Below are 27,939 nucleotides of genomic sequence, written 5' to 3'. Positions count from 1 at the left end.
TGAAAGAGGGGGGAGGACATTTCTATTCTATGAAACAAATGGACCGAGGATGTTTCTAAGCTCTAATACCTTGTTAAACTACATAGAAAATAATACAAGATATGATCAATCCTTGAATGTGTATTATTCACAAAGATATACATATTAATACAATCTTATGATCCTTGTTTTTCATATTCCAAGTGCTCTCTTGGAATTCTCCAACTGTTCACATTCCACACCATAAACCTTAGCGGATTAGGTGTCCAACACCCTGGAAGTGAATAGATGTTATATCTGAACATTTCCATTGAATAATTTAAATGATTTTGTGTTGAGGATACTAGTTGCTATGTTGGAATTCTCAATTTTTCACTGAATGTTGATTGATTTGACTGATAAGACTTCGAAAATTGAAGCTTGATATTTGATATCCCCACCTTCTTAGGTGCAAGGAGAGAATTTTTTCAATATTTTATTGTGGAAAGGATCCAAACTAGGGCTATGAATTCTTTAGGTGGTGCCTTTTGGTTGACTAATAACCATTCTTGCATAGAAACTGTTGGTTTATGGTTTCACACTAACCAAAATTATTTGAATAATGTGGTGGTTTTTGTATGACCACTAACCATACTGCTTTGATTTGAATAATGTGGTGGTTTATGGGTTACCACTAACCATCTTCAATTCATCAATTTACTCCCCCCACTAAAAGGTGTAAGATAGTTATGCTTATGCTCCCCGCCTTTAGGTGTGAAGAGTACCTTATTTTTCTGGAAAAACCAAAACAAAACAAAAAACAAAAAACAAAAAAAAACAAAACAAAACAAAACAAAAACAAAAACAAAACAAAACAAAACAAAAACAGAAAAACAAAAACAAAAACAAAAACAAACAAAACAAAAACAAAAACAAAAACAAACAAAATAAAACAAAAACTGGTTGAAAACTTTTTTACTTTGTTCATTTCCTTAGGCAACTTTGTCTTTACCTCTATATTCATGAGACTATAGGACTTATGTATCTTCTTTATTTCCTAATTCCATCTCCAAGGATTTATCCATTCACAATGGATTGTTTTCTTAGCTTTCTTTTGCATTCAACATCTTTTTGATAGGTGATTTGTCTTCCCACAATGGAGAAAAGGATGGAGGTCAAAACAGTGACTCTCTATATGACCATCTCTTTTACAATGTTGGAACTTTTTATCAATACTCTTAACTTCATCAAGAAATCTTGCACTGACAAACTTGTCCATCTCCAAGGATTTATCCATTCACAATGGATTGTTTTCTTAGCTTTCTTTTGCATTCAACATCTTTTTGATAGGTTATTTCTCTTCCCACAATGGAGAAAAGGATGGAGGTCAAAACATTGACTCTCTATGTGACCATCTCTTTTACAATGTTGGAACTTTTTATCAGTACTCTTAACTTCATCAAGAAATATTGCACTCATAAACTTAATTGGTTTAGAGTAATCTTGGAATTGAAAACTATTTTCTTTGGTGTATCCCAATCCGTGCTTATTTTTGTTGAATGATATTTCTTCCCAAGGTCTAATAACCATGTTGGAAAGGTCATTTTCTTGTTCTTTTTCTTCTTCACAATTGTTATTGTTGTTGATATTTTGTGTTTGATTCATTGATTCCATTGAGTCATTTATATCACATAGTTCATCAATCACTTGTATTATGCCTTGGGTATCACAAGTTACATCAAATTTTGCCATTACTTCAACTGTATCACATGTTGCATCAAATTTTTGGATTAGGACTTCAATTAACTTGTTGCATCAATTTTCTCTATTATCTCCACTATGTCACAACTTTCATCAATCTGTTGGATGAGTTCATATGTTTCACAAATTGCATTCATTGTTTAGATCAGATTTATGTGTCATGGATTGCATCTATATTTGTTGTAGATGTTGCATCAATTATATCATCAAGTAGATCTTACTTTTGCCTCAATTTTATCTGGAGTGCATCAATCAATTGTTCTTTCATATCTATTTATCTTTAAATATATTTTGCAGTTGATAGTGTGTCAGCCATTTGATCAACTATTTTTTGATTTTGTTGTAATTTCCATTCAAGTACTTGAATTTTATTTGCAACTCATGGTTTCACTCTTGCAAATATTTAATTTCTTGGCAAGCATTTTGTAAACGGTTTCCTCCTTTACCCATTTTTCACTTGTCATGCTCGCTTGTACTTACTCACTTGCTTATGTGTCACGATTGCTTGAGTTTATGTCTATTTATCACATTCCCTTGATTTTATGTCACCTTAAGGTGTCAGGTACTATCAAATGCGCACTCTAAAGTGTGATTACAATGATGGACTTTTGATGACTCAATTGACTTTGTTTACAATGACTTGAATTTTGATGATAATGATTAGCTCAATTGCCCCCCCTTATTCAATTTCAGGACATGTCTCTTCACATTAGATCTTCTTGAACAAGCAAGTATAAATATTCATCCACCATCACACAATTAAAAAGTGCGCTAAACCCCCTTATTCAATTTTGTGATCGGTTTAAGGCAAGGAGCATCTTAAAAAATGATTTTACTACATTATCCTTCTTATGACAAAGCCTAAATACAATAAGCCCTAAGGATTTAAGAGAAAATTTAAAAGTACAACCCTAAGCACTCACTTGTCCAAAAGAAATTGAACAAATGTTGAATGACACACTATCAACTGCAAAAGACCTTCAAAAGGAAATATATATGAAAGAAAAATTGATTGATGAAATCCATATAAAATTTAGGCAAAAGCAAGATCTATTTGACGATATGATTGATGCAATATATACAACAAAGATAGATGCAATATTTGACACAAAATATCTCATCCAAACAATGAATTCAATTTGTGAAACAAATGAACTCATCCAACAAGTTGTTGAAATTTGTGACATAGTGAAGTTATTAGAGAAAATTGACATAACAAGTCACACTAAAGACCTAATCCAAGAAGCCTTGCTCTCATCCATGAGCAAGCCAATTTCAAAACAATGGAAACCTTGATGTAATCAGGTACTCAAAATTATGCTCAAAAATCAAAGTGTCGGAATTTTGTTAAACTCAACTTTATATTGAAGATCTCATCATTATGATTCCAACGGTGCAAACGACACTCAAATCCGAGCTCGTATACAGAAGTTAGAGCAAGTCAAAGCTCAAGTTTGACTTTTTTACATGGCAGGATTGGATGATGTGGCAAGGTATTCAGGGAATGAGGAGGCGCCAAGTAACAGTCCGGCATTGGCCCCGCATATCACAAATCATAGTCGCAGGTAGAAAGGTGTTACAGAATCGGCCCCTGAGCAGAGAACGGTTGTGATGCGATAAATTGCAAATTACAAATTGGAGAAGGTAAGTACTACGAAAATCGGCCCCCAGCATACCCGGGTTGCGATGCGATGGATCGTAGATCGCAATTACACTTCGCAGAAAACTAAGTCCCATTTTATGATTTCCCACCAGTTCTCCACCAATTGTGATAATTTCCCGGATAAGAGATATTTATCGTTCCATTTTATAGTGTCATCGAATCCACCAATATCGTAATCGCAAATCGCTTGTTTTATTCACAGACAATAAGCCTGCGACACTTGCAGATTGCGATTTTTGATAAGATCGACCGATAGGTTATCGCCTGCCACGCAGCAAAATTCTCAGTCAGATAGCAGATTTTGGAGCGAAATTGTGGGTTCTTGTCGGTTGTGGAGCATTTTGTGGGACGAATAGTGGGAGAACTAGGAGAAGTCATAACTTCTTCAATTTTCTACCAAATTGGTTGCAAAAAGAGGCTAGATAGCCATTTTTTAGTATTCTAAACTCATTGAGACAGGTTTTAGAGGCATTTAAGCATTGTAAACACACTTTTGTTGTAATTTTGATCATAATAGAGAGGTCGAAGCATTGGAAGCTGGACCAAGGAGACGTAGCCTAGGAAGGCTGAAATCCTCATCAAATATTTGTGTTGTGTGTTGTATTTTGATCTTCTTTGTTGTTATTTTGATGTTGTTTAGCATATATTTTATGTTAAATTGTTTATAGCATTTACATTAGAAACTCTCATGGGAATCAGTTAATTAAGAAAAAATGTTTAATCCTTAAGCACTTGAAAAGCAAATGATAAGCATCTTGGGTTTTATTCTGAATGTGGAAATAGCACATCATTACTAATCTGCTCCATTTCAGATCAAGTTGGTATCAAAGCATTGGTTTTTTCTTACTAGATTTGCTTGTGCAAAGAAGGATTATTGTTTGCTAGTTTTGGGTCATGCTAACAAGGTTAAAACTCTAAAGAGGAGAAGGAAAGTTGGTTGGAAGCACTGAAGTTGGGTCAAGTGGAAGAAGATCAATATTGTGAAAGTCTTCTACACCAGTACATCCTCAAGTTGTAGTTGAGACTCTAGAGATCATGACTTGTGAAGGAGAACCTACAAACATGACAGAAGATGAGAAGACCTTCAAAAAGGTTTTCTTTGATATGACAGAGATGGTGAAGGTCCTCTATGAAGAGAGTAATAGCAAGTTGCAAGTAGAAAGTTCCAAACCTCCCAAAGGAGAAGGCTCTTCAGGAGGTGGTAATGGAAAAGGAGGTAATGGGAATGGAGACAAACCTCCACCCTCTCCACCATCTTCTTTATTTTCTTCTTCACAAGCATATTCACACTCTTCCACTAATACAACCCTTACTCATACTCATCATCATTCTTCTAAAAGAGATGGAAAATCAACTCTACTTAAACTAGATGTTAAATTTGAGTTGCCCATGTATAATGGTGAAGTGAATGTAGAGAATCTTGATAATTGGATTCGTCAGTTGGAGGTCTATGGGAGGATTCAAAACCTTTAAGGGGATGACATAAAGATTTAGTTAGCTTCCTTGACAATGGAGGGTGAAACACTCATTTGGTGGGAAGCAAGGAATCAAAATGAGATCAAAAAACATGGTAAGATCTCTATTACTTGGTCTGATTTCATTGCTACTATAAAAATACAATTCTACCCTTTAGCTCATATGCAAAAAGATATCATGAATTGGAAAAATTTAAGAGAATTAAAAGGTCAAAATGTGATAGAGTATACTTTGTTGAAATACATAGAAGGTTTGCATATCTATCTTCGACACACCATTCTTATGTTTAATCCCACGAATCTTAATGAGGTCTGTGTTCAAGCTACACTCCTCGAAGAAAGAGGGGAAAATGTACAAGAAGAAGGTAAGAAGAAGCCATTGCAGAGTGGTGAAAAAGGAAAGAAATCTAAAGGAAAGCAAAAGAAAAATGTTTTTGTTAAGAAAGAAGGGGAGAAACCCGTGTGCAAGAATTGTTCCAAAGAGGGCCATGATGAAGCACATTGTTGGAAGTTTCATCCTAAATTAAGACCGAAGAAATTTAACAACAAAGGGAAATAGAAGACAAACGATGTTCTACAACAAGACTTGGGTTTTGACTCAGGTGATGAACAAAGATTGCAGCCACAGTCACGTTGTAGCGCCTACAAGCACCCTCCAAAATTTGGTCTTAGCCTCGTTTTGGAGCCTCCCTTCCAACCTTCATAGCAACTTGCCTTGCTTTGTCAAGTTCACAAGCTTCAGTGTCTTTCTTGCCCAAAGGTAGCCTGTCGGTCACAGCTTGATCCATCCCTTCACAGGTTGTTCACTAGGACTTGGTCCAATTACAGGCTAAGCAGCTTCCCTTTGAAAATTGTGCATTTCTAGAGGGCAACCAACCTTCCCTCCAGAAATTGTACAATCCTCACTTGCAGTCTACTAGGCTCCAGGATTGTGTAATCCTGACTGCCAACACTCCCAACGGGATTTGCGCAAATTTCCCCAACAAGGCTGCTCAACCCAGAATTTGTGCAAATCTGGGCAGCAGTTAGTTGCTCTGCCCAGAAATTGTGCAAATCTCTCGGGCAGTCAGCCCAGCTCCCAGCCAAAAATGTGCATTTTTCTCCAGCAATCGAGCAGACTGAGAAAAAAAAACTTGCATGCATGCACTACTTCTCCCAAGGTAACATGCAAAGGCATCCCTTATTTTAGGGATCTATGTTTAGCAGTTGGAGGTTACATGCAAGGAGAAATTCAGAAACCTCCCACCAAGTGTTGCTTCCCCTAGATTAATGGCATATGCATCACAACCTCAATGTCATCAAAACTCATCAACTAGACACTGCAAAGCTCATTCCTCAAATCAACCTTGCAGCTCTGACATCCCACATCACATCTAGGAGCAGTCGGCACATTCAACTCAGTTGTTTTTGGGTAAGCCTGCTTCCCATGCCTTGTATTGCATTTCTATCACTTTTCATGTTTTCGATTATGGAAGTATTGTTTGCTTGATTTATTTGAATGCCTGCTATCGTTTACATGTGTTCTAGCTTGTCCTAGCTCTGTTTCAATTTTTGTTTCTATCTCACTGTTGTCGTGTGCATGAAACTGTTTTGCTCGGACATTCGCCCAACCAACGAACTGCCTCACCCACATGCATGTTGATATGTTTGTTGAATATTTCATTCATGTTTTTTATGCACTGTCAATCACTTCTACTATCACTTAGTGTCGCCATGCATTTACTGTCTTAGTTGCTTTCAGTTGCCTGTCGACGAGTCGAACCAACCTTGGCCTAGACTCTGCCTTCACTAAGGTTGCATTGCATAATCTGGGGAGGGAAGGCTCACCTTCCTCTCCAGATTTGCGCATTCCTACCCAGCATTGGCCTCCAGGACTGTTTTGCACATTTCTAGAGGATAGTGGCTGCCTGACCCAAGAAATTGCATAAATTTGTCCCTAGGCCAGCAGTCCTTCCCAGCTGGAATTGTGCATTGCGCGATCCCAGCGGTCACCAACCAGACTAGACTATATGTTGCCCAGTTCCAGTAGTCAACCAGTCTCCCAGTAGCCTAGAATGTGCCTTGAGTAGTCTTGGCAGTTGATCTCTCAACCTCCTGGCCGAAATTGGCAACCTTCATGATCATTCACCTAGGTATGTTGCGAGTCAGTTCTCATGTTCCTTTTGGTTTCAACTGACAAATTGCTTGCTATGAGTGTTAAGATGTCTCCGGGTATTGCAGGTTTTCATCTGCCTCTTAGCAGTATAGGTACAATGGTTTCCAAGAGAGCAGAGATGAAGACACCGTTCAGAGCACGCTTGGGGATGCAGTCGATAAAGTGTCTGTGAGCTTACCCACTCACGAAGACATCAAGTTATTTGTAGAAAATGACATCAAGCAACAGCATCATGAATAGTAGTCGAAGGCAGCATACCAAATGCAGTGAATGCAAGAGGAAGGTCGTTGACAACACAGAGGCAGAACAAAGTTGTAAGATCAAGAAGATCCACTGGTAATGAAAGCAACTATGGCGACTCAGGCTATGAGGTGACGGTGTGGCAGGAGGGTCGCACGGATACAAAGAATGGAATGAAGAAGGAGTTGCATGTGTCGAAGTAGCAACTCAAGGAAAAACATGAAGTTGCATAGACAGATGAATGAGTTGCAGCAGGATTAGGAACAACAGTGGGTGCAACATCCACTCTCAGATGAAACTGCGCCTGTACAAGTTAAAGATCCATCCAAGCATCTGACACGGAGTAGACATGGTGAGCAGTGTTCTTGATTACATGCAAGGGATTCAATAGCATGCATGTCATTGAGCACACGCATGCAATCCAACCCATTCAACACACTCATCAAGGCGAAGACAAGAAGCAAGTCCAACTGGGGCTGAACATGTACTTCGGCAAGTTGATGTGCATGACCACCAGCACACACTTCAAGAACAGCATGGACACTATGCATCAGTGTGCTTCCATTTCAGCAACACCCGAGAAGACCATGTGCATGTTAGCAGACGAATTGGATGAAGGAGCCGAACCAATGCACCGGTTGCAATGGAGGCAAGAGTTCACTTCAACAAGATGTCACCATGAGGTGCATGCACACCATCATGGATTACCAAGCTTGGCATCAACTCACCACCTTCACCCATAACAAGCATGTCAAAGATTTGGTCTCATCACAGTAGACTGAGTGACAGCGATGTCTTGCAAGGCTTGCTCAAGCCATGTTGTCTCACATGAGTACATGTGCATTGTAATTTTGAGTCATGTCAAGTGTAAGTCAAGTGTCAATACTTGGATGTAACAGTCATAGAGTAGGTGAAGAGTCATGAGGGTAGTTGAACTATCACAAAGGGGAATGTCAAGGGTCACCTCATCCTTTGCTATAAATAGTCCCTCATAACTCATTGTAGAGGCTTTTGGTCAGTCAAGCTTCTACTAAGACTATTTTGAAGAAGGCTTGGACAGTATTGTAACGCACCTTGGCTTATCCATTGCATGGAGCTAGTACATATCTTTGGAGGAGCAGGAGGATGTGGCTATAACATTCCACTGTTGGGGCTAGTAGGTTTACATGGATTTATTGTATGATTGTGACTTACACTTCTTTATATAATAAGAGCTAACACATTTTCATGCACATGTTGTTATTGTAGTTGGACTGCTTTGATTGCTTTAATGATATATGTTGTTTAACTTACGTACTTGTGTATGAACTGATTCACGTGCAATTATATGAATCTTGTTGTTAATGTGTTACATATGTTGTTAATGTTTTCACCGTCCGTGTCGACTACTCTACCGGACATCAGACAGACCTTTCACTTGAACCTTGCCATAACAATGGTCGCACTCGTCTCGGACTGATCCATGAGTGTTGTACATGTTATCTTACCTTGTATGATGTGACTGCAGGATCCGAGTGGGCTGCTCCACAGGAAGATGTGCATGTCCTTTGTGTTGTGTGTTCCTAGCCAAGTTGGGACTAATCCCTTTCAACCTGGAACTCACCTTCACCTCCTTCCCCCTTCGAAGTGTTGGAGCCTCTCATACACTTTCCTTGACTCACTGCATCAGTCACACCCTTGATGCTAACAAAGTTATTCTACTTGCCTTTGTGCGACATCACAGTCAAGGCATTACCTTACAACCCACTGCTAGGACTCCTACACCAAACGATTTGAGGTATAATTGGGACTTCTTACCGGGGAGATCCCCTTGACATGTTGGTGGGTCTAGCACCGCCAACATTTCTGGAGCTAGAGGGAGGGCCTGATGACAAGTAGTGTCCTCTCGTCCAGTTTTGAACCTTTGCATATCTTTCATGGAGTCTTGCACTCTACTTACCCCGAGGTGTTTTTAAAATTGTGAAGATGTCTCCATCTTGGGGAAGCTTTCTGATCTCTTATCCATTCAAACATATGATGGTGAAGGCGAAGTGACCTGGCCTGAGCACTTACATAAGTTTCTTTCCATGATTCATGAGGAAGATGAGTTTTCTGACGAACAGGCCAGTATGTTTCTTGCATACACACTTCGCGAATCTCCATTCGTTGGGTGCTCAGCCTACCGGCTGACACGATGCACTCATTCGAGCACTTCTGTGATCTCATTAAAGACATGTTCTATCATTTTGATCCAGACCATCTTGACCGAAAATTGTTATAGCAACAGAGGGCTCTGCATGAATCCATTATTGATTTTTGGAAACGCTTCTGTGACTTGCAGTTTCAAGCTCCGAGGACCCAGATGAAGTTTGCTTATCTTTGGGACTAGTTCGAGTATTGCCTTAATAAATCTGCCCATCCCAAGAGGAAGCTGGATATCAAGCCTTGCTCAACATTCTTCATTGATGGAGCTGCACAATCCCGTGTGGGAGCAAGCACTGTCTCAACTGGTTATCTGCCTCCCTCTCATTCAGCAGCTCCACCACTTCCTAGTGATGTTGAGGATCATGCTCACACACCTGTTCATCCTTCACACCCTCCCAACATCACTTCATTCAATTTTCACGAAGATTTGCTTGTGATTCCTTCGAGTTCTCATAGGCATTCTTTTCTACGACCTCCGTCTTCGCACTCAGGTGTTCCTCTAGATGATGTTGTCTTGTGTTCGTCCATTCTAGACTCTTCACTTCTTGTGAACTAGGAACCACCCACTGACGGATTTGGTGTTGCACAACCAACATGCGTTGTCATTCATGAAGAGTATGAGTGGGAGCTTGAGCATCAACACTTGGCAAAGGATGACTCCCTTCTGTCTGAGCCCCCTTCATTCTTTCCTATCGTTGGTGAACTTGTTGTCCATGATTTCGCATGTGTGTCTTCATCCTCAGATGCACCCATTTTTTATCTTTTGCAGGACATACCATATGTTAGCCCATCATCCAACAATGGACAGGACCTATCATTCATTGGAAATCCACTTGATCTTTCATCTGCTTTTTTCGGAAACGCAAAGGGTGAACATCCTTCCTCCTCATCTACCCCTTTTTGTGATTCATCAAACCTTGAGGATGCCGACCAACATCCTGAATTTTATGATATTGGATGTCATGATCTCTTCACTTCATCATCCGATCACGATGTTGATTCATTCGTTGTTAATCCGTCTAAGCCACTGGTCTACGAAGATCCATCTATCAACGAAGTCGAAACCCCACAGACCGTCGAGGCACTTCAACCCGAGATGATGGTTATGTCAAGCTCTTGCTGTCCTAAGGTTGGTTTCGCTTCCGATCAGGAAATTGTTCAAATAGTTTAGGCTCCTCATCTGTATGCACTCTAGATCAATCTAACACTCATATTTTTCTTCCTCCACCCGAACTACATGATCCCATTCCTCATGCATTTGAAACACGAAGTGTGGTTGTCTTCATTGTTATATCTTTCTTGGTTGTTGGTTTTCACAATTGGGTTTCTCGCGGACCAAGCCTTCACCAACATGGGTCTACCAAGGCACTGGTGGCTTCATTGGAAGTATCACTTCACATGATCATGCCCATGCATCGTTAGTGTAGGAGTAGGAGTAGTGTTTGCTTTCAGTTGTTTTCTTGCATGCTTGTTTTATTTCATGCTTTGTTTGCTTGCTTGTTCTTTACTTGCTTCGCTTTCATTTTTACTTCTACTCTTGCTTTTCTTTGTTGGTTGTTAGTTCATTCGCTTGTTTCGTTCATAGGTTAGTGTTGCATGAAACCATGTGTGACTCATGAAATGAGCTGGGTAAAGTAAAATAGGGCTTGTACAATGATCACTACTTGGTTATCTGTCATGTTGCCTCTGTATGATGAGCTTGTTACTTTTAATCCTTGATACTTTGAAGGAAAATATGTATTTTTGAAGTGAACCTTGGTGAAAACACAACGCTTGCGCGCTAACTAGTGTCACCTTCTCTAGTCGATTGTTTTTGGGTTAACCCTTGTCAGCTCAGTAAAGTAGAGTAAGGTGAGGAGGAAAACCTTAACAGGCACGTCAGAGATACAATAAACTTCTTCTCTGCTGGAACAACCTCTTCTACTCTCAATAAGTCAGGATCTCTCTTCCGTCTCTGAAATGAATAAGTGTTATGCACAGTGAAAATGAAAAAAATGAAAAGTAAAAAAAACTCAAATGAAAAATGAATAAGGCAAAAGAAGAGAAAGGTTTCCTGCACAGGGAGGTGATGCAAGTAGCTCCGTCGGGGTACTGACCAGGCTTGCTGGCAGCAAAGTCGTGCTTGTGTTCCTATGTGACTCCACCGGGGTATTGGCCATGGCTACTGGCAGTGGAGCAACACCAGAGATGAAACTAAGACTCTGACGACTATGTTGCTTGTGCACCTATATACCCCTCAACCCCAATCGAAACAACTATGTTTCCTTGGCTTGGAATGTGTGTCAATCGATCAAGGGTTTGTCAGATGCTACATCTTAAAATCAAGTTAGTGTGAAACCAGGATGAATTGAAAACTTAACAATACTTCTGGAGGTGTTAAACTTGCTTTTCACGAACAAGGTCCATTCAGAGAGTTGGAGTTCTACCAGTGTGTCACCAAGTGTTGTAGTGGCTACAACCACCCTCAAAAAATTTTCCTTAGCCTCGTTTTCAAGCCTCCCTTCCAACCTTCACAATAGCTTACCTTGCTTTTTCAATTTCACAATCTTTAGTGTCTTTCTTGCATAAAAGCAGCCTGTTGTCACAACTTGATCCATCCCCTCATGGGTTGTTCACTCGGACTTGATCTAGCTATAGGCTGAGCAGCTTCCCCTTTAAAATTGTGCATTTCTAGAGGAAAACCAACCTTCCCTCCAGAAATTGCGCAATCCTCTCTGGCAGCCTCCTGGGCTCCAAGATTGCATAATCCTGACTGCCAACACTCCTAGCGGGATTTGCGCAAATTTCCCCAGCAAAGCTGCTCAGCCCAGAATTTGCGCAAATCTGGGCAGTAGCCGGCTTCTCTACCAAGAAATTGCGCAAATCTCTTGGGAAGCTAACCCAACTCGTAGCCAGAAATGCACATTTTTCTCCAGCGGTCGAGTAGTCTCTTGCATGTGCAGTTGAGTTGATTGATTCCCTCCGGGACTAAGAAAAACAAACTTTCATGCATGGGCTGCTTCTCCCAAGGCATCATGCAAAGGCATCCCTTGTTTCAGGGATCTATGTTTAGAAATCGGAGGTTACATTCAAGGAGCAATTCTGAAACCTCCCACCAAGTGTCGCTTCCCTAGATTCGTGGCATTTGCATCACAACCTCGATGTTATCAAAACTCATCAATCGGACACTACAAAGCTCATTCTATTGGAAATACTTAGAGGGGGGTGAATCAGTATTTATTTATTTTTTAATTGTTCTAGTGATTACCAAAAGCATATATAGATATGTATATGTATACACAAAACACAGAAATCAACAGCTGGAATTAATGTTTTTATTAAAACTCAAGACATTGCAATGAAATAAATACAATATAAGTATATATCTGATTGTGAATAGTTTCCAAGCTCCAACTTGGACTTCAATGAGGCTCCAACCTCCAGAGCACCAACTCTGTTTTGCAGTGGTTCTCCACTTAGGAGCACCTACCTCTAATGACTTCAGTCATGTTCAATTCTGAGGATCCAACCTCTTGGGCTCCAACCCAACCTTGGTATAAACTAGTATGCTGCTACACTATGTTCAGTTGAGGTTCTCTCACTCCTACTCTCTTGCCTCTTCTGCTTCTATTGCCTCTATAGCCTTCGTTGCTTATGTTGCCTCACACTCTGGTTCTTCACCACAACAACAGCAACTGCAGTTCTCTGTTTTTACTATTTTTTTATTCAATCACCATGCCTCTGTCTCTTCGTTTCCACTTACCACCAACTCTTTGTCTTCCTCCTTGGTCGCTGTGGCTTCCTCTGTGCTGTGCAAGTTTACCGACTCTCTGAGGACACGTAGATTCATTTGAGAGGTCCAAAACTCCACGGAGAACACATCTTCCCAGTTACGACTGTAATAGCGCTCCTTTGACAATGATTGTGGGCATGCACAGAGTTTTGTCTTTGGTTTAAACGGAGGTGTTATGCCCCAATCGCACTCTTCATCGCTCTGATACACCCTCCTAAATCATTGGACCAGTTACGGACCAGTTATCATAGGCCTTTCAGCCTAAGAACCCTGCACAGGCCAAAAACACAATTACACAGGAAAACACGGGCAAAATAGTGGAAATGACTGAAGGGTAGACTTCAGGGTGTGTTACACCCATGTTTATTTATGCATCAGGTCCGTGATTAAATTGCAATCAGCGATTCGTGACTCCCATGGATCCTTTATATTTTGGATCCATGACTCTGCCGATGGCCGACAGCCGACGGCCAATCCTATTACGCTCTTAACCTACAAGACGATACCAGAATACCAAATATGCGAAGAAATATACCCAGAACATAGAACAATGAGAAATAACAACATGTATTTTATTATTCAGAAAGCAATGTTCACTTGCCTCTTCGAGGGGGAAACCTCCAATAGAGTTGAGCTCAATTACAAAATAAGACACGATGCTCCTCGAGGGGAGTCTTTGTCCTTTATATAGGATTCATACATGCAATACCATGGGTCAATACCATGGTTCTTATTAATACCATCTATCTAATATCATGGCCCATTTGCAACTAACTGTGGTCCCTTCATTAAATGTGGGTTAACCAGTTTCAATTATTAATATGGGCTTTATTGACTCTTTACTTAACTATAACTATGACTCGATCCTATTACATAAATAAGGGGGTTAGGGTTGGACCCTAACATGCCCTCCCCCATAAGAATAGCCTTGTCCTCAAGGGTGAAGCTGTGGAAACTACTGAAGGATAGTAGTTGGTTCCCAGGTTGCATCTTCCGGAGAGGTGTCTTTCCACTTGACGAGGACTTCCTTGATCGTGCAACCACGCAGGTGCCATTCTCGTGTGTCAAGAACCTATTCAGGTTGGAGCAAAATTGACCCTTCTTCATCCACTTCAAGTAGACTGATTTGAATTCTGCAATGGTTCCCAATCACTTTCTTGAGGCATGAGACATGGAAGACTAGATGGATTTTTGCAATGGGTGGCAAAGCTAGCTTGTAGGCGACTTCTCCAATACGCTGAAGTACTTTATACGGTCTGTAGAATTTTGGAGATAATTTCTGACAACCCTTGTCTTTGAGTGATGTTTGCTTATATGGTTGTAGCCTCAAAAATACCTGATCCCCTTCTTGAAATTGGCGTTTTGAGCGATGTTGATCTGCTTGTTGCTTCATGTGGTTTTGGGCTTGATGAAGATTCTCTCTAAGGTGGGCCAGCATGGTTGTGTGGTTCTGTAAGAGTTGATCCATTGCTTGTACCTTCGAGCATCCCTTGATATAAGAAGAAGGGGAAGGAGGGAGTTGACCATAAACTGCTTCATATGGAGTCATTTTGGTGGTGGCATGATAGTTGTTATTATACCACCATTCGGCTAGAGGTAACCACTGTACCCAGAGATGTTGCTTTCCTGAAGTGAAACACCTAAGGCAGGTCTCTAGACATTTGTTGACTGCTTCAGTTTGACCATCAGTTTGTGGATGATAGGAAGTACTAAGTTGTAGTTGGGTACCTTGTAGCCGAAAGAGTTCCTGCCAAAAGTTACTGGTGAAGATCGAGTCACGATCAGACACAATGGAAGTGAGCATGCCATGCAATTTGAAGATCTGATCCATGAAAGATTGAGTGACCAAAGTCGTTGTAAAAGGGTGGGGTAGGGCGCAAAAATGAGCATACTTATAAATTCTGTCCACAACCACCATGATGACTAACTTATTTCCTAACTTTGGAAGACCCGTAATGAAATCCATAGAAACCTCCTTCCAGATTGAGGCCGGGATGGGCAATGGCTGTAATGTTCCTCGGGATTTGACTGTTTCTCCTTTGTGGCGCTAATAGACGTCACATTTAGCTACAAAAGTAAGAATGTCCTTTTTCATGCCTGTCCAAAAAAATGATCTTCGACTGTGAACATACGTCTTCTGAAAGGCTGAATGTCCTGCAATGGGAGATGAGTGCAACTCCACCAAAATGCGGCTTTTGAGGGTGGATGTTGGTGATATTACAACTCTATCCTTGTAGCGAAGAATCTCATCCTGCCATGAGTAGCCCGCTGTGGAATTTGGATCTGCCTACAATTGATTAATGAGTTGGGAGAGCCAAGGATGTGAAAACCATTCCTTGCGAGCCTCTTCTATCCATTCTGGAATGAGAAGGGAAATTGCGAGCAGGGTACTTTCCTCCTCAAATTGGCGAGATAACGCATCTGCTACAATATTTCCGCGCCCTTTCTTGTAAATTATCTCATAATCATATCCCAGCATTTTGGCGAGCCATTTATTTTGTTGTGGTGAGGATAGGCATTGCTCCAAAAAATATTTAAGGCTTTGATGTTCTGTGCGGATTTGGAAACGTCACCCCAATAAGTATGATCGCCAGGTATCTACTGCATGTAAGATGGCCATCATCTCCTTATCATAGGTAGATTGTCCCAGATTCTTCCCACTTTGTTGTTGGCTCGTGAAGGCCAAGGGCCGACCTTCCTACATTAAGACCGCCCTAATACCCATACCAGAAGCATCACATTCAATCACAAAAGATTTGATGAAGTCGGATAGTGCTAAGACTGGAATGGAACACATGGCATGTTTGAGAGCTATAAAGGCCTATTGTGCTTCATCATTCCAGAGGAATGAATTTTTCTTGAGGAGTTGAGTGGGGGGCCTAGCCATGCGACCATAATTGCGAACAAATTTTTGAAAGTAGCCTGTGAGACCCAAAAATCCTCTCAAGCTCTTCAAGGTATTTGGTTGAGGCCAATCCTGCATTGCCTGGATCTTTTTGGGGTCCACCCTAACTCCTTCACGGCCCACAATGTGGCCCAAATACTCAACTTCTTCCATGCCAAAAGAGCACTTGGACATATTGACAAATAATTTATGCTTGCGGAGCAGTTGCAAGAGCAGATCTACATGCTGAAAATGTGTGGCCCAGGTGCGACTATAGATGAGGATGTCATCAAAAAAAACAAGGACAAATTTTCTGAGATATGGTTTGAGCAGGTGTTCATAAGGCTTTGAAAAGTGGATGGGGCATTACAAAGACCAAATGGCATGACCAAGAACTCATAATGGCCTTCGCGAGTTTGGAAAGAAGTCTTTGGAATGTCTACTTCTTTCATGCGAATTTGGTGATAGCCCGAGCAAAGGTCGAGCTTAGTAAAGAATTGAGCCCCATTTAGTTCATCCAGCAAATCATCAACAACCGGGATGGGAAATTTATCTTTGACTATCAACTTATTGAGGGCCCTAAAGTCTGGACACATACGCCATTCCCCATATTTCTTGAGCACCATGACCACCGGCGATGAATAAGGACTAATGCTGGGACGAATGACGCCTGCTTCCAAGAGTTCCTTGATGATTTTTTCAATTTCATTTTTTTGGGTGAACAAATATCTATATGGGTGCACATTTGGTGGTTGGGCCCCTGGGACCAAAGTAATGCTATGATCATGTTCCCCTCTCGAGGTTGGATTCTCATGAGGCTTGTCAAGGACTGGCAGATGGTTGTTTAAGATCTGTTGCATCTCAGGATGAATATGAAGAGAATTGGGTTCGAAGGCCTCGATGACATTAAATTAGGCTATAACTCCATGGTGGCCCTTTTTTAACAATTTTTCCATCCAATGTGAGCTGACAATAGAGGGAGCTCCCGCCTAGAGTCCGCGAAGGGTATGTGTGTGGTTGTTCTGCTTAAAGCTCATATATAACTCCTAGAAATCCATTGTGATTGGACCAAGTGTGTGAAGCCATTCAGCACCTAGGACAATGTCACACCCTCCCATGTGTATGGCAAACATGTGGGTCTTTAACTGATAATCCCCCATTTGAAGTTTGACATTTTCACAGTGGCCTTCACATTTCATTGTCCCCCCATCAGCAATTTGGACCTGGAAGTTAGAAACTGCTCGGACAAAACAATGCACTACTTCCACGACTCTTTGATGGATAAAGTTATGTGTACTGCCACTATCAATCAAGACTACTACTGGGCGATGCTTAATAAAACCTCTGATTTTGAGAGTTTGGGGAGAAGAAATCCCTGCCAAATCATGTAGCGAGATAACTAGTTCTTCAGGTACATTGTCCTGTTGGTTGTCCTCTTCTTCCTCCTCTGGTTCCTCAAGTGGTGGGGCTTCCTCTGATGAACTATGATTAGTAGCATCAATTTGAAAGAATTTGGGCTCCTTACATTTATGCCCAGGGGAGTATTTCTCATCACAGTAGTAACACAATCCTTGCTTTCTCCTTTCTGCTTTTTCTGCTGGTGACACCTTTTGAACCTTGAGTGTTTGGGTAGTGCTTTGAGCCTAGGTGGGGCGACCCTTGGCTATGAAATTTGGGCGATTGGACTAGGCCGCTAATGCACGTTCTACTTCACGAGCTATCTTGCAAGCATGCAGCCATGAGATAGGGTGTTGCAGTTGGACGTGGGCTTGTATGGCTTCTTTGAGACCACTGACAAAACATTCCACGTAGAACTCATCGTGTATACCTCCTATGCAGAAAGCTAAGACTTCAAAGGCTGTAATATATTCGTTCACTGTTCCTGTCTGCCGGAGCTTAGTGAGACGACCCAAAAAATTAGATGCATGGTCAAAGCAATTCGTAAGAGCTTTTTTGAATGTCTTCCAAGTCAAGGGCCTTCCATAGCAACATTGATGCCATTGCCACCATTGCCATCTTTCATTGTCCAAGTACATGCTACCCACACTACACTGAGTCGCATCATCCATGATGTACTTCAGTGTGAAATATTGCTCCATTTGTGCTATCCATGTGGCTGGGTGAGAGCCATCAAATTTATACATGTCCATCTTAGATGGTCGCGGCTGAGATTTTTCGTGGGTGCCAAAGAGGTGAAGAGACTAGCTAGACTCACCCTCAATGTTTTCATTGCCAATATATGGCTCCGCACGTTCCTCCATCTTTCCCTTTGAGATTGTTTCATTTAAGTTCTTCAACTGCAACAGTACATCTTTCAATGCTGATTCAAGGTTGTCAATCCTCTCATTGCCATAGCTTGAGCTCTAGTTTGTACCATGCACTGATCCGATGTACTTGAAATTTGGGACCGCCCGAAAAACGTTTTGCACTAATAATTGTTTTACTCCTTGCTTAGGAATACTGCAGTAGCCGAATCCCAAAAAATTCAATGTTGCCCAAAGTCCTGCAAAAATCACGCCCAGGTACAGGAACCCATACAATTAGTCAAGTCTGAATGGTGGATCTGATTGTTGTGACAGCTACAGAGCCCAAACTCCTAGATCTGGATGGCGGATCTGATGGATCTGATAGATCTGAATGGCTGATCTGATAGATCTAAACGACGAAACTGATTTCTACTGCTGCGACAAAATGCCACCTGCGAGATCTGATCTGGCAAAGATGATGCGTGATTTAGAGATAGAGAAGGGAACTATGGTCTCCAGGAGTGTCAGGTGCTACAGATCGCAATATAAATAACGGTTTGACAGTAGTACTCGGCCCAATCTTTCAGGGCACTAACCAAGGAGGATCAACTGTACCCTTAGCCATACAACCCAACTACCCTATCGTATGCATGAGTAATCTCCCCGAGTGCTGTTCTCAATGTACTGTAGTAGCAAGACGGCCGATGGTTTATCTATAGCGAGGTTTCAAGGGAGCTATGGGGCTTCCGATATACCCAGAGGGTACTTGGACGACGGTCCGTGTGCGGTTCTGTTTAATGCGCTACTACTTGAAGGGGTACCCACAGGGGTTACAAGGGAGGCCAACAAGCGTGACCACCTCTTGTATTTCCTGTGTGCATGCCTCCACAAATCCGCATGTTTATGTGCTCAACGACAGATCCCATGGTTTAAAGACACCAGAACATGTCTCTAGCCAAAAAAAAATTGCGAAAAATTGGAGATCCCACCGGCCCTGGAAAGCACTCTGATACCACTTGTTATGCTCTTAACCTATAAGATGATACCAGAATACCAAATATGCAAAGAAATATACCCAAAACATAGAACAATGAGAAATAATAGCAAGTATTTTATTATTTAGAAAGCAATGTTCACTTGCCTCTTCGAGGGGGCAACCTCCAATAGAGCTGAGCTCAATTATAAAATAAGACATGATGCTCCTCGAGGGGAGTCTCTATCCTTTATATAGGATTCATACATGCAATACCATGGGGCAATACCATGTTTCTTATTAATACCATCTATCTAATACCATGGCCCATTTGCAACTAACTGTGGTCCCTTCATTAAATGCGGGTTAACCACTTACAATTATTAATATGGGCTTTATTGACTCTTTACTTAACTATAACTATGACTCGATCCTATTACATAAATAAAGGGGTTATGGTTGGACCCTAACAGATCCTCCACTGCTCCGATGGACCGGATGCGATATGGTATTAAACCATGGTTTATATGCCTGTCAGGTCCACAGCCTTATCGCAATCGGCGCTTTCATGTGGCAAGGCTTCACGGCTTGCGATCTGTGATGGATGTGATGACAGGTTAAGTCATATTGTAATATAGTGGAGGGTCCACATGCGTTCATCGCAATCAGGGGTTGTCCTTGGCAAAGGTCCAATGCGATATTGCTATCAGCAATCGCACATCGCAAAGGTCCAAGTCTAGACCTTAACGAAGACCACTCCTTTATAGCGATGCGATATGAGGTACCGGACCCGATATGTCTTAGTCCTCCCATCTATAAGGTTTCATGTCCACAATCCACCTCCAATAGTGTATTTGCCCGTATATGCATAGTTTTGCCCGCCGATAGTGTTAAAGCATATATACCCAAGTCTTTCTACCTCCGTTTGCATTAAATGCATATACATATGGTTTTTGGCCACCGATGGGTAAATACATATATATACATGTCCTTCATTTCTCTAATGGCTCTGTTTTCATCCATTGCTCCTCCGATGGCTCTCGATAGCTGTTAATTGCATGCATATAAGCTCTCTAATGACCCTGTTTCTCTGCTTCCTCTGTTTTCTCTATGTGCTCCACTTCTTTGGCATATATATGACATATACATATATGGTTCTTCTGTAGCTCTGATAGCTCTATTTTGGCATATCTGTGAGTTCTTCTTCGCTTGGATTCGTCTGCTCCTCTTGACTCCGTCTGCTCCTCTTGGCTCCGTTTGCTCCTCGAATATTGCCAAATTGACATCAATGACAAACTGTGTCCAACAATCTCCTCCTTTGTTATTGATGGCAATATCTTCTGCTCTCCCCTTTTGACATCAATGGCAAAGGAATGCATACAGACTCTTCCTGTCAAACTATTCCCCATGTCTTGTTACATCCTTATGAATGAATTTGAGTGATGATGAAGAAATAATCCCCATCTTTTGACGCATATGCTTGAATGCTTCTCGAGGAAGAGGTTTTGTGAAAATATCAGCTATTTGCGCCTTAGTATTGATATATTTCAGGACAATGTTTCGTTCAGCTACTTGTTCACGGAGGAAATGATACTTGATTGGTATGTGTTTTGTTCTTGAGTGCATCACTGTATTTTTGCTGAGACTGATAGCACTTGTGTGGTCACAATAGATGGTAATTGGTTTATCAGTACATATGTCAACATATTTTAGAGCTTCCTTCATCCATAATATCTGAGTACAACAGTCTGCTGCAGCAATATACTCGGCTAAGGCTATGGATAATGATATGGATGATTGTTTTTTGTTGAGCCAGGATGCTAAACAGTCTCCTAGGAAGAATGCATTTCCACTAGTACTTTTCCGATCATCTATACTTCCAGCCCAATCAGCATCGGTGTATGCAGTTACAGTCAGTGTTGAGCTCTTTGGGTACCAAAGACCAAAATCAAAAGTTCCTTTCAGGTATCTGAGAATTCTTTTTATAGCTAATAAGTGGGATTGTTTGGGAGCAGATTGAAATCTTCCCACCATTCCTACTGCCTGCATTATGTCTGGTCTTGTAGCTGTTAAGTATAGAAGGGTTCCAATAATTGACCTGTAATGAGTTGCATCTACTAGAGGGGAGTCATCATCTTTGCTCAATTTGTAGTTGGTGGTCATAGGTGTGCTCATGGGTGCACAGTCCTCTATTCCATATTTTTTGAGCATGTCTTTTAGATATTTGGTTTGAGATATACACAATCCTGCTCTAGTTTGAGATACTTGAAGTCCAAGGAAGTGGGACAGCTCTCCTATCATTGACATCTCAAACTCTTTTGACATGCTTTGAGAACATTCATGGCTCATTTCATCATTATTACTAGCAAAAATAAGATCATCGACATAAACAAGAGCAACTAGTAACTTACCTTCATTTGTCTTTATGTATAGATTACTTCCAGCCACTCCCTTTTTGAAGCCTTTTTGTTGTAGGTAGTGATCCAATCTTGCATACCAACCTTTAGGAGCTTGTTTCAACCCATATAAATCCTTTTTCAACTTACAGACTAAGTCCTTTCCTGCTTTTAGATCAATACCTTTTGGCTACTCCATGTAGACTTCCTCCTTGAGTTCCGTATTTTGAAATGTTGATTTCACGTCCATTTGATAGATTTTGAATCCTTTTGAGAAAGAAAATGCCAAGAACATCCTGATAGCTTCCATATGGGCCACTGGTGCAAATGTCTCTTCAAAGTCAATTTCTTCAATTTGTGAATAGCCTTTGCAGACAAGTCTTGCCTTGTTTCTGATAACCTGTCCTTCCTCATTCATTTTATTTTTGAACACCCATTTGGTTCCTATTATGTTTTTGTCCTTTGGATGAGGTACCAGCTCCCATGTCTTGTTCTTCTCAATTTGGGACATTTCTTCTTCCATGTCTTTTACCCAATGAGGATCCTTACTTGCTTCTGGTTCTATCATAGATAGAAGGGCAATGAATTTTCTCTTGGGTGTGATTATTATCCTTCTTCGGGTCTACACACCTTCATCTCTATTGCCAATGATCTGCTCTTATGGATGATATCTTTGGACATACTTCATCTTTGAAGGGGTATTAGGTGGTTATGTTTCCTCTTCTTCTTCTTCTTCTTCGTCTTCTTCTTCCTCATCTATTTCTTCTTCTTTAGTTTCTTCTTCTTCAATGAGAAAGTCATCTTCATGTTCTTCAATTTCCTTTTCTGGAAGATCTTCATCAACCTTTACATCAATTCTTTCCACTATTTTCTTCAGTCGATAATTGTAGCACTTGTAAGCCTTGCTCCATGTAGATTATCCAAGAAATATCCCTTCATCAACCCGAGAATCAAACTTTCCTGGTGAGCCATCATTTATTTTTATGAAGCACTTTCTTCCAAAGATCTTGAAGTACTTCACCGAAGCAGGTCTTCCTTTCCATAGCTCATAAGGAGATTTTTCACAATTTGGTCTTAATTGAGTTCGATTCAATGTATAGATAGTTGTCCCTACTGCTTCTCTCCAGAATCTAGGCTGTAAGTCTGCTGCTAATAGCATTGTTCTTGTTATTTCTTGGAATGTTCGATTTCTTCTTTCAACTACCCCATTTTGATGATGTGTTCTGGCAGCAGAGAATTCCCTTTTAATTCCATGAATATTACAGAACTCACTAAATTCATTTGATGTGAATTCTCCCCCTCAGTCTGTTCTGAGGCATTTAAGTTTTGAATCTTTTTCATTTTCTACAACGGCTTTTAGATTCTTAAAACATTCAAAAGTTTCAGATTTATACTTTATAAAATATATCCACATCATTCTAGTATAATCATCAACAAATAACACCAAATACCTTTCTCCTTGGAGTCCCTGATTTCTAGTTGGCCCACACACATCAGCATGGATGATCTCCAAGGGCTTCGATGTAGAGGGCTCCTTTGTCTTGTGGTTGATTCTGGTCTGCTTTCCATTTTGACATGGACCAGACACTCCTTGATTTGGTTTGAATAGCCTTGGGATGTCTCATACATCTTTGATCTTATTGATATTGATCAGATTTTCAAAGCTTGTATGTCTAGGTCGCTTGTGCCACAGCCAAATCTCATCTGTCTGACTCAAGTAGCATTTATTTTCTTGAATCTTGTTCAGAATGTAAATGTTGTCTGGTATTCTCACCCCTTTTTCTACAAGTTCCCCTAAGGCATATTTCCTTATTTCGCAGTCTTTGGTGCTGAAGACAACCTTATGTCCTTGATCACAGATTTGGCTAACACTCAGGATGTTTTGTTTGAGTCTGTCAACTAGCAGAGCATCTTGAGCTTTTCCTTTTCCATTGATCAAAGTAATTGTTCCTTTTCCTACAATTCTGCCAGATCCGCTTCCAAAGGACACATTCCCTTCCTTTTTGCTTAGTGAGACAAACTTCCTTCTATCTCCTGTCATGTGTCTGGAGCACCCACTATCCACAAACCAATGGTTTCCATTATTTTGAGCATATAGAGCTAGGCCTCATTTATCCATGTTGGAGTTCTTGCTAGTCATCTTTCTTCCTTTGAGTGGGCATTCTTGTTCATAGTGTCCATTATTGTAGCAGAAAGAGAAAATCAGATCAAATGTGGTCAAGGGATCAAATGAATTGAAGGTTTTTATTTGTCTATGCATTTTGGGGGCATATGAGTTGATTATTCAATCTTTTAGCTTCTTCTTTTCACTTCTACGAGCCATACAATGTCTAGCTTGATGACCGAAGTTTTTATAGTGAAATCAATGTCCAAGAAAGATGATTTTGTACCTGTTGAAGCAGCCACGGTTTGAGATGATTTCCTTCCTGGGAATTACTCCTCCCTTGTTCATTGGATTTGCAATGGGCCCTTGGTGGAGTACAGGTTTTTATTTGTTGTAGTGTCCATGATTCGACTCCACATTCTTCTTTGGAGTAATTCTCTCTTCATTCTTGGGATCTGGGATTCACTTTTGATAACATACTTTTTCATTTTTTGGATTGCAGGAAAGTGCATCAGCATAGCTTTTCGCACTATTCGTAGTGCTTGAGGATTCTCCTTTGAAACCTATTCAAGACTTGTTATGTTGAGGTTTTTTATTTTTCATAATAGTCTCAAGTATTTGAGAGCTTTTACAACCCTTTTCAAATTGCTCCAACTCCTTTCTCAGAGACACTATTTCGGCCTCACGTTCTTCACAAGTCTCTTCTTTTTCTTTAAGCTTTTATTCCAAGAGATCTTCTCTCCTTCTTGTTTCCTCGTTTTCCAATTTGAGAGAAATGATTTTTTCTCGTAGTTTCTCATTTTCTTCAATGGCGCTTATTAACAGTTCATCTACATTTCCTTCCAGCCCTGAGTCATCATCATCTGCGAGTTCCACGAATAATGTTTCTTGGCTTTCATCATGATCACTTTCCTCATCTGATTTCTTTTTGATGACCATAAACTCATCCTCATTAAACTCATCTTGCTTGGAGAAGAAGTTTTTCTTATTGAACCCTTTCTTTTTGTGTGCCATTCTTTTAGAATTTCCTTCATCATCACTGTCATGTTTATGAGGACATTTTGCTGCGTAATGACCTATTTTACCACATTTAAAACAGATAAGAGGATACTTGCCTTTAAGCTTAGAGCCTCTCTTCATCTTTCATACAAATTGAGCCAATTCGGATTCCACATCTGACTCATCACTACAGTCATTCCTTTCTTTCCCCTTCTTTGACTTTGAGGCCTTGACTGTTGCATCTTTGGAGCTTGGGCCACCTTTCCTCATTTCATAGGTAGTGATAATTCCATGGATTTCATCCATTTTGAGGGTATCTAGATCCTTTGCTTCTTCTATAGCGCTTATTTTGGAGTCAAATCTGTCTGGAAGAGACCTTAATACCTTTTGAACAATGGTACTTTCTTCAATTTTTTCGTCCAATCCTTTAAGGGAATTTACCACTTCAACTACTTGGAGGAGGTATGCTACAATATCTTCTTCATCTTCCATCCTCAGACATTCAAATTGTCTTCTGTGAGTTTGAAGCTTTGCCTTTTTGACTTTTGAGTCTCCATCGTACAAGCCAACTAGCTTCTCCCAAATTTCTTTGGCAGAGGTACAATGCATGACTTTTGTAAACTCAGAATCAGTGATTCCACTAGTGATGGAGTTCAAGGCCTTTGCATTTGCGATGTAGGCTTTCCTCTCATCTGGGTCTGTTGGAAGAGTGGAAGTCATTTGGTATTAATTTCGAACAAAATGCCAGACTTCAAGTCCAAGGGACATTAAGTAGTAGGTCATTCTTTTCTTCCAGAAACCAAAGTTAGTGCCATCAAACAATGGAGGTCTTCCTGATGCTTCATGATTTCTCATCATGGTTGCAGATCCTTCTTCAAGCTGTCAGGCTAGTATGAAGAACCCTGCTCTGATACCAATTGTTGGAAATACTGAGAGCGGGGGTGAATCAGTATTTCCAACAATGGGTTATGGGCCCACCATGCTTCCACTACGCCACTCTGATTCTTCACCACAACAACAGCAACTGCAGTTCTTTGTTTTTACTATTTTTTTATTCATTCCCCATGCCTCTGACTCTTTGTTTTGGCTTACCACCGCCTCTTTGTCTTCCTCCTCAGTCGTTGTGGCTTCCTCTATGCTATGCAAGTTTACTGACTCTCTGAGGACACGTAGATTCATTTGAGAGGTCCAAAACTCTACGGAGAACACATCTTCCTGGTTACGACTGTAACAGCGCTCCTTTGACAATGATTGTGGGCATGCACAGAGTTTTATCTTTGGTTTAAATGGAGGCGTTATGCCCCAATCACACTCTCCATCACTCTGATACACCCTCCTGAATCATCGGACCAGTTACAGACTAGTTATCATACGCCTTTCTGCTTATAACCCTGCGCAGGCCAAAAGCATGATTACACAGGAAAACACGGGCAAAACAGTGGAAATGACTGAAGGGCGGACTTCAGGGTGTGTTACACCCGTGTTTATTTCTGCATCGGGTCTACAATTAAATCATAATCGGTGATTCATGACTCCCAGGGATCCTTTATATTTTGGACCCATGACTCCCCCGATGGTCGACGGCTGATCCTCCACTGCTCTGATGGACCGAATACGATATGGTATTAAACCATGGTTTATATGCCTGTCGGGTCCACAGCCTTATCACAATCGGTGCTTTCATGTGGCAAGGCTTCACAGCTTGTAATCTGCGACAGCTGCGATGACAGGTTAAGTCATATTGTAATGTAGCGGCAGGTTCGCATGCTTTCATCGCAATCGGGGGTTATGTATGTATCGCAATTGAGGGTTGCCCTTGGCGGAGGTCCGATGTGATATTACCATCAACGATCGCACATCGTAAAGGTCCAGGACTAGAACTTAACGAAGACCACTCCTTTATAGCGATGCGATATGAGGTACCAGATCCGATATGTCTCAGCTGTCCCATGTATAAGGTTTCAAGTCTACAATCTGCCTCTAATAGTGTATTTGCCCGTATATGCATAATTTTGTGTTAGGGTCCCACCCTAACCCCCTTATTTATGTAGTAGGATCAAGTCATAGTTACAGTTAAGTAAAGAGTCAATAAAGCCCATATTAATAATTGTAAGTGGTTAACCTGCATTTAATGACGGGACCACAGTTAGTTGCAAATGGGCCATGGTATTAGATAGATGGTATTAATAAGAACCATGGTATTTCTCCATGGTATTACATGTATGAGTCATATATAAAGGATAGAGACTCCCTACGAGGAGCATCGTGTCTTATTTTGTAATCGAGCTCTGCTCTATTGGAGGTTGCCCCCTCGAAGAGGCAAGTGAACATTACTTTCTGAATAATAAAATACCTGTTGTTATTTCTCACTGTTCTATGTTCTGGGTATATTTCTGTGCATATTTGGTATTCTTGTATCATCTTGCAGGTTAAGAGCATAACAAGTGGTATCAGAGCGCTTTCCAGGGCTGGTGGGATCTCCATTTTTTAGCAAATTCTTTTTTGGCTAGAGACGTGTTCCGGCATCTTTAAACCACGGGATCTGTCGTTGAGCGCATAAACCTACGGATTTGGGGAGGCATGCATGCAGGAAATACAAGAGGTGGTCACGCTTGTTGGACTCCCTTGTAACCCCTATGGGTACCCCTTCGAGTAGTAGCGCATTGGACAGAACCACGCACGGACTATCTTCCAAGTACCCTCTGGTATATCAGACGCCACCTAGCTCCCTTTAAACCTCGCCATAGATAAAATGTCGGCCGTCTGGCTACTACAATACACCGAGAACAGCACTCGGAGAGATTACTCACCCGTACGATAGGGTAGTCGGGTTGTACGGCTAAGGGTATATTGATCCTCCTTGGTTAGTGCCCTGAAAAATTGGGCCGAGTACTATAGTCAGACCCTTATGTATATTACGATCTGTAGCAAGTGGGGTTTGTAGCAGCAGCAGAAATCAGTCCCGCAACTCAAATCCATCATATTTGCAGCATCAATCTGTTCTGCCACTCAGATTTATCCGATCAGCCATTCAAATCTCTTAGATCCACCAGAGCCGCCATCCAGATCTAAGTAGTTGTGTGGGTTCCTATATCGGGGCGTGATTTTCGCAGGAATTTTGGCAGCATT

The sequence above is a fragment of the Pinus tabuliformis genome, chromosome 5_2 (assembly GCF_031772625.1).
Source record: "Pinus tabuliformis cultivar Carrire ecotype Pingquan chromosome 5_2, CPIR1, whole genome shotgun sequence".
Lineage (NCBI taxonomy): Eukaryota > Viridiplantae > Streptophyta > Pinopsida > Pinales > Pinaceae > Pinus > Pinus tabuliformis.
This window is presented reverse-complemented; position numbering follows the sequence as displayed.